The sequence below is a fragment of the Limulus polyphemus genome, unplaced genomic scaffold (genome assembly GCF_000517525.1).
Source record: "Limulus polyphemus unplaced genomic scaffold, Limulus_polyphemus-2.1.2 Scaffold343, whole genome shotgun sequence".
NCBI classification, from domain to species: Eukaryota; Metazoa; Arthropoda; class Merostomata; order Xiphosura; family Limulidae; genus Limulus; species Limulus polyphemus.
The window spans coordinates 237,624-246,688 of NW_013665953.1; positions in this window are offsets into that span (position 1 = coordinate 237,624).

A 9,065-nucleotide genomic window follows, 5' to 3' on the forward strand; every position below is an offset into this window, starting at 1 on the left:
AAAACCTGATGCCACCTCCCGATCTAAAGGAACTTTAAAGATAGCTCTCAGTCGATTCCTCAAATGTTTATGGCCACCTACCGATCTAAAGGAACTTTAAAGATAGCTCTCAGTCGATTCCTCAAATGTTTATGGCCCCCTAGTTATCTAAAGGAACTTTAAAGATAGCTCTCAGCCGATTCTTCAAATGTTTATGGGCTCTACCTATCTAAAGGAGCTTTAAAGATAACCCTCAGCCGATTCTTCAAATGTTTATGGCCCCCTACTTATCTAAAGGAACTTTAAAGATAGCTCTCAGCCGATTCTAAGGAATATATATAAGATTAATAGTCCTTTCTAAACTAAATAGACTTTGTAATTGCTATTCGTCCAGTTCTACACGAAATAGAAAGGTGATGCCCCTTTCGAGTCAATGGAACTTTACAGGTGATTTCTGGTTGATAATATGAAATGTAGACACTGGGAAACTGGAGATTACTGATCTGAGCAAAATGTAAAATAAGGTTCTATTAGTTAGAGTTAGTAAGAATGCTTACTATTGGAAAGTAGCAAATGTTTTCACTTTATACATCAAGGATATATATCAAGGTAAACAGAATTATACAATTCAGTTTAAGAGAAGAAGATTTAATGAAAAAGAGAAACACGAAGATTTATTGCCCAAAATCTCTGGTATATGGCCCTATTGTCGAGGCTCAAAAGCTTTGTTATGTATCCCTAGGGAATGTAATTGTAAAGTTTCAAAGGTTTTGTTATGCATCCAATAGAAACCCTATTGTCTAGACAAAAAGCTTGTATTTAACCCATGGGAATTCTATAGCCGAGGTTCCAAAGCTATGTTATTTAGCCCTAGGGTATCATACTGTTCAGAAATAAATTTGAGTAAATTAATTCCTTTACGAACTATGTCAGCTTGGTTTGCATTTTATTTAGTCAATATAATTCCACGACTTTTATTGTTTTAAACTTGTTACTTTCTGATTATTTATATTATTCAGGTTTTATGAAATAGACATCGTTTTCTTTTTTTTTCTCTAACTCTAACTTTGTTGTTTTTCATTTTTTAAAATACTATAAATAATTTGTATTAAGCCCTACCTTATTAGCTGGATGGTATGTCAGCGTCGAGAGTCTCTCTTTTATTCATTTTTTTTGTGTGCACTCTTAGTTTACTTGTACTCAAAGCGACTTTCTGCATATTTCAGATGGTTATCAACTCGACAAAACTTTCTATTCTATTTCCAGGCCTGCATGCTTACATTGTTTTTCTGGTTGTAGCAAAGTTTTAATTTACCTAAGGGAGGTCTATATTCCGTTTTGGTTAAGAACTCATACATTTCTTAAAATGAGAATGCTTCTTTCAGCGCAAGGTTTAAGAGATGTTTAAATCTTTTAAAATAACCTCTATACTAACAACCACCGCCTAAAACTAGTGGATGGAATAAGCACTTCTACTTACTTGTATATTTGAACATGGATGGAGTTCACTGACAATAAGTACTTCTACTTACTTGTCTGCGTGAACATGGATGTAATTCGCTGACAATAAGCCCTTCTACTTACTCGTCTGCGTGAACGTGTATGGAATTCCCTGACAATAAGCACTTCCACTTAGTTGTCTGTGCGAACGTGTATGGAATCCACTAACAATAAGCGCTTCCACTTACTTGTCTGTGCGAACGTGTATGGAATTCTCTGACAATAAGCACTTCAACTTATTTTTCTGTGCGAACGTGTATGGAATCCACTAACAATAAGCGCTTCCACTTACTTGTCTGTGCGAACGTGTATGGAGTCCTACTAACAATAAGCGCTTCCACTTACTTGTCTGTGCGAACGTGTATGGAATCTACTGACAATAAGCACTTCAACTTATTTTTCTGAGTGAAAGAAAAGGTATAATCAACAATGTTTTGTTATTATGAAACATAACTTATACTGGCAAATCGTGATCCATAGTTTGTTGATTTGTATGACTTTAGAACACAGACTGATAATAACTTTTAATAGATCAAACTTAACAAATTATATTTGGGTTTACTATAAGAAGAAGAATAGTCTAGATACTATATTATTTTTACTGGAAACTGTATGTATGTATAAGGCCAGTAAAGAATGACTTGTTAAACTTTAGTTGCCAGTCTTGCTCTGATGTAATGACTGTTATCTTCAGAGTCAAACTTCTACTTTGTACTTGTAATCATGAACGAATAGTTGCAATGTTTTTGTTCTTTTGCTTTATGTCTAGAATTAAATTACTAGCGTGTTTTGTTATCATGACACATACAATGCTTTATTATCCTCGGAACTGAAAATATATTGATTATATTATTATTTTGTCCACCAGGAAATATGCTCAATACTGTGTTATTTTCGAAACTAAGTTACTTGTGTGTTTTCCTTATCACGAAGTATAATTTACAATGCTTTATTAGCTTCAAAACTGAAAACAGTGCGCATGTGTGTGTGTGTGTTTATTTTTTGCCCACCAGGGAATATAAACTATAATTTGTTGGTTTTTTTCAGAACTAAATTATTTCTGTTTCTGTCTTTTTAACCACATCACATTATATACAATGTTTCTGCTATCTTCAGTTGTACATATGACCAGCATAACTTTCGGAACTATCGACATTTATTATTCTGTGCCTCGTAAATTTTTATCATGCCCCTCGGTAATCGCTCGTAAATTTGCCAACAACGAATTAATCCGAAACATTAATCCATATATTACCAAGTATGTCGTTTCGGGGATACTTAATTTGCTATCTCTAGAGACTATAATCACCTTTGTGGAACTTGTAATATTGAATTAGTTTGTGCCGCAAAACAATGCTAATTTGTTTGAGTTTTGGAGCCACATTGTGTATACAGCTAGCTTATGTATTTACTACTAATAACTTCGCTAGGGTAATGATTGTATCTTGGAAATAGTCAACGATACCACGTGAATACTGTGAGAGGAATGGGAAGTTCGAGTAGTTTTGATTCTTTCACGCTTTGTCTGAGGAGGCTTACTTATAGAGAAGGCACTATTACTGACACTAGTAGAGAAACGAAAAACATTTGAGGTTAAATTGGTATTTTTATTGCAACAGCACCTCTTTAAATAAAGGATTTCTAGAATAATACAAAATAATCTTAATAGCAGACATCGCAATTTATATGTTCACTTGTTTTAGGCCTAACATTAGTTAACCTTTATTAAGCACGGCCTATATTCGATAAAGAAATAAATTGACACTAACTCGTGTGCGTTTTTTGCTTTATTTAGTGCTAAATTTTACCATACTTAATGCTATCAATGAATATACTTATAATGTTATTCTACGACCTAGCATTAGACCTTTTAAAAAATCTTTGACAAGCTTTTAATATGTTGTTGTACAAAATGTCTACTAAAGTATATTTACGTTCGCCTTTTGTTTATATCCGTTGAAATGAAGCGCGCATGCCTGCGTATTTAAATAGCGCGCGCACTTTCAGGAGAGACAAAAACTGAGTATTATTATAATAGACCAGAGAATCTAACGGTTTCTATAGATTTCATCTCATTCCTCAGTGTGGTAACGCTGTTGATCTTTATTGTATTAAATTTTAGCTTAACCGCTTTTGAGGCGTTTCGTTTTGGTAACAGTTGGTCACGTTTTTCTGGACGATTTCCATGTTCTGAAGTGGCCAAGTGCTGCCAGGTTATATGCTAGATGAAGAAAATTTAGATTAAGTGTTCTACAAATGTAATAAGAAGAGATTTTATTTGATAGACTAGCGAATAACCCGTCAAAAATGACGGGGCAAGTACTACCACCCCTACCCCACAGTATTTCAGAATCTCACATTTCATACTGAAATAAATAAATTTTGCGAAATCAAGCTTAACCAACAAAGAGATAGAAAAGTGCCATCGGGACAATCACACGTCAGTAAGTTCCTTTGTGAGCCAATCAAAATTAAGGTCATTCGTAAAATGAATTCGTGGCCTACTCATAGAATAATTATTGGAAAAATCAGTTACATTAACAACTTCTAATATATAGAGAAGCCAGGGCGTTTTGGTAACACTACGTTCCAACAATGGCTTTTATGTCATGCCGCTTAGCAACAAAAGTATAACCTATTATTTTTGTTAGTCTATGTGCTGAAAGTATAAAATAAAATGTATAGACAACAAAACTGGAAGAAATTTAGAGTCTCCGTTGATTAAAGGGTTTTTTTTTATGATAAAAACGTTGGTGATATAACAGAAAATAGCTTAATTCAGAAACGATTTAAATTTAATATTGAATCGATATTTTTTCTTTCATGATAAATTCTAGACACTTGGCTCTAGACTAGATGATCCCACACTACATCTTTACTTTAGGCTTATTATACCAACACTCACTACACTTATAAGGTCTCACGGCACCCCCGCCACTAAAATCGTAATGGGCAGACAGTAACCGAACTATTTTATCTGGATAAACGCATTTTGACTTTTATGATCCCTCCTATTTCGAGAAATCAAGCGTGACGTGACACACACTGGCGATTATATAGATTAGATAATTGTTCAGGAAATGCTCTAAAACGGATGTTCGGAGACCATATTTTAGTCAATGACACTATTGAGTGTGGTAAGAATAAATGGTTTGATGTTAAAACGGATAGTTGATGTTATCAGAGTAATTTTACACTTCAGTGTTGTTGGGTAAGTTATGACTGGGTTAGTAAGGGTTAGTGTCTCTTGCGCAATTGATAGCGCACTCTGAGAAAGTTTTACTTTTTTATCCAATCATAACTTGTCTTAGTAGTGACGTACCGTGTTTCTGATGATGAATGTAAATCTTGTACTAACACTATTATATTCTATAAAATAAATTCTAGATTGGTTGAAAATAATAAGTCAGGAAATTCTTTCAGTTTTTGGGTGAATTTATAAGAAACTAACAAAATTACAGTGTTTCTGTCAAACCTGGCATGATGTTTTAAAAAGTAAGATATCTCCAAAAGATAGGATTTAAATTTTAGATATTACTTTCGTTTTTAATAAACAGGAAGAAGTTAAAGTAACTTGTACAATAAAAATGTTGAATATTAACCTTAAAATTAACTGTGATATAATTAATCTAAGCTTTATTATAAATAGAATAGTGTAAATGTTTTCGTCCCTTAGAAAAAAGAAACGAAATTGTTCGAGGAATACAAAAGTTTAGTCCGTTATATTAAAAGGAATTTGGAGCCTCATCACGTTATTATAGTCCATGTCTAGCCATATTCTACCTGACGACCGTGCATCTTAACAACAGTCCTGGAACGTAGTTTCAATTGCAGAAGGCCCCTTCATATTCATAGCACTCCTCTCCACTCCATGTATTTCTCATAAGACATGTTGTATATGAAAACAACTGTTTTCCAACGCTCGTTTCAACAGTCCAATTGCACAGAAACCCACATGTTCTGCGTCTGACGACTTGACAGGTATGTTTTGGTATAGAAAAGCACGAATATCTGTTCCATTCTGCAGCTGCTTGAGGTATGCGCCTGTTGAACGGATATGTCGCGGAAGTTGCTTATGTATACGGGACTTTTGTTACTTGTTAATTATGTTGCGTACTATTGCAACAGGCACGTGGTCGTCTTTTGGCACTGATCTTTTGTGTTCGTGGATTCTTATCTCACACACGTCACTGCACTTTACCTACCACGGATGAAAGTCGACTTGTTGCAGGTTTCTTTCTGGATGGCCCTGGAAGCCTAAAGTTGATCTATCATATTCCAACGTCATTAAGTGCAAGGGATATGCCCGTCTTGGGAGTTCTAAAAGTAAAATCCTATACTGTACGCATCTTTGTAATATGAGTGTATGAATATTTTGCAGTGAAACTAGATGTCACATACCTATACATTGTTTTTGGTTAATGAACATAGTCATATAGCAGTCCAGGTGACTTTCCAGAACTATACGCTGTTTTCGGTTGCAGATCAGAGCCATATAGCGGTCCACAAGACTGGCCAGAACAATATGCTGTTTTTGTTTGTAGATCAGAGCCATATAGCGGTCCAGAAGACTGGCCAGAACTATATGCTGTTTTTGTTTGTTTGTAGATCAGAGCCATATAGCGGTCCAGAAGACTGGCCAGAACTATATGCTGTTTTTGGTTACTGATCAGAGCCATATAACGGTCCAGAAGACTGGTCAGAACTATACACTGGTATTTTGTATCATTATAGAGTGATCTGAAATCCATTGCCTGTCTTCCTGCTTGTCAGACAGTTTGCTTTTCTGCTTATATGCCTCTCAGTTAATCTGTTTGCCTGTACCTACCTGCTTGTTTTAATCTACTTATGCACTATTCTCCAGCAGTTTAAAAACCTATTGTTAAAAACAATGCCTGTTTCTTATAAATTTATTAGACGTGTTTATAAACCATGAGCTAGGGTTCCTACTCTTAAGTGTTTTGGCTTTCAAAATCTGCGTTTCCTAATAACTCGGTTTTAAAGTATTTTGTGTGAAGCTGACACTTTGTCTTAAACGAAGATTCAAGTGACCCTAATCACATAGCATAGTTTTATACTAAAAGAAAATAAAAAATAATAACATGCTAAAATAAAACGTTTAAGGAGACACGTTGTTGAATACTGTATGTGGTGTTTTCATCGTGGGTGAAAGGATCAGATCAGAGACCCCAATTTTCAGACACATCCGGTCCTAGTTTAGAACTGCTGATCTGATGGGAGTTAACCAGTCAGTAGCAACCACCGCCTACACAGCAACTTTTATCGGAATACTTGGATTAATTGTCTATTTATAAAGCTGAAAGTGCAGAATTTGTCCATCGGCATATCGTGAACTCAAACCTTTTTGGGCCTTTCGACCCGCAGCCCGGTAAGCTAACCACGAGTTCACGTCCAGACCAGATACCAAAATTAAGAAAGTGTTAACATTGAGAATTGGTTGTATTATTTATTTACTGGTACAACATAAATAATGTAACGATGCAGTAAGTTTCTATAGCAAAATAATTAAATATATTGAAAAGTTTTTGCCCCAAATTATCAAAACAATTACAGCAATGTAACAAAACTAATGGATAATTTGGCATGATTGTTATAATAATTTGTTGTCACTATACTCACTTCTAAAGCGAAAGATGCCATCCTATTTTTAACAGAAAAATACACTAAAAATAAAACCAAAACAGCGAAACAGACTTCGAAATAACAATAAAGCAATGAAACACGCTCAAAATTAAAACCAAACCAACGAAACACATCAAGGATACAATTGAACTGAGTAATAGTTTGATTGAAGCCATTATCAGTTTGGTTCCAAGCGAGCTTCTTCCCAATATACTAAAAACTAATTAGATATTAACACTGGCAGTTTGTCTTGTCCACTTAAGATGCTGAAAGTGTAAAACTCTGGACAATACCACAAAACAACAACAACAAAACTAGGACCATTTAAACACTTATCAAGCACTAATTACGTTTAAACTGTATTATTCAGACGCATACTCTGCGCTACATTTTTTTAACGTAATCTATCGCTTGACAGTTGCCATTTTATTATCAGAACTTATTTTTTAGTAACAGAAAATATTCATAAACAAAGACGAAAACATCAAAACATCGCCTCATAGGAGATACTTGGTGTCATCGGGCGAACTTTGGTTATTAATCGCGTTTTTTATCCTTTCACTAACTTTTACCTTCAAGTATTTAGTTTTTTACTGTGTTTTTCACATTGTTTGACTACGAAACTGTGTGTAACTGAACTGTTCGTTGGATTAATTTGTACTGTTTATCAGACGTATAATGTAATTTCAAGAGACTAATGACATTAGTCACAATGAGTTTGACACACACTTTATAATGATCAATTTGAATACGTTTAAGGAACTTTTTAAATTTTTCTGGTGTTTATTTCAAATCTTCAGAATTGTAGATACGGACTTACGAATCGTCAGAAATATTTTATTTGTTTAAAACACTGGGTGATTTGAAATGTACATGTCTAACAAAACTTTGAATTCCCAGTGGACGTCCTAATATGAAAATAACTTCGTATGCTCTTCAAAAAAAAAAAAAATTATGATTGACTCGTACTTCAACAATCTTTCATTTAGGCTCCGTTTAGTTACACGGATACGGTTTGCATTACCAATAAAAACAGTTTATATTAAATATAACTTACATTTACAAGTGCGAAGCATATTTTATAACAAATAAAAACACCATCTACATTTTCACTATTTTAAGTTGTTGTAATTATCAATACTAAAGTAATCATAAGTGAGTGTAATTTACGTCGGTGTCTACAAATTTGCAACAATAACGTTAATATTTTATTATATTTTGTATAAATAGTGCGTTCAATACTAAATAATATTCACACACGTTTTTAGTTATAGAGCACCGATTATCTAAACGATCTCCCCCCCCTCCCTCAGCAGCTAAACCACTCTTTAGAAGCAGACATACTTAAAAAAAATAGTAGGACTAGGCAGATTACATACCTATTAAATTCGGAGAAGATTAATGGAACCAAACCTTAAGTTTAATTCTCATTAATAATAGCCAGAGATTCTCGAACTATTCAGATTTAATAATTAATAACTTAAATACTATATTAGTATGTTAGACTGAAAGTAAAAGTGGAATATTATTACTTGATTAAGGTTTTATTTTAAGTACAATAATAAAGTCTGATACGCACTGGGCAACAGTTTTATTGTATAAATTCCCTGCAGTATTACCATTATAAAACCTAACAAGCTTATTAGTTATGTTAAAATTATCAACTTAATGAAGTTCATAAGATTTGATGTAAAGTTCTTAACTTACAACTGATGCCCCCAGTGGCTCAGCAATAAAACTGTGGTGTTACAATCATAACCACCGGGTTTTGATACCCGTGGAGGGCACAGCACGGATAGCCCCTTGTGTAGCACCACTGAAATTAAAGGTTGCGATGAAGAAGATTAAAAATTCACAAATGAACTTATGAAATTTAGTTTATCTAATATATTTTTATTTTTTAAAATAAAGCTAAATCATACAAGGAAAACATGTTTCAAGTT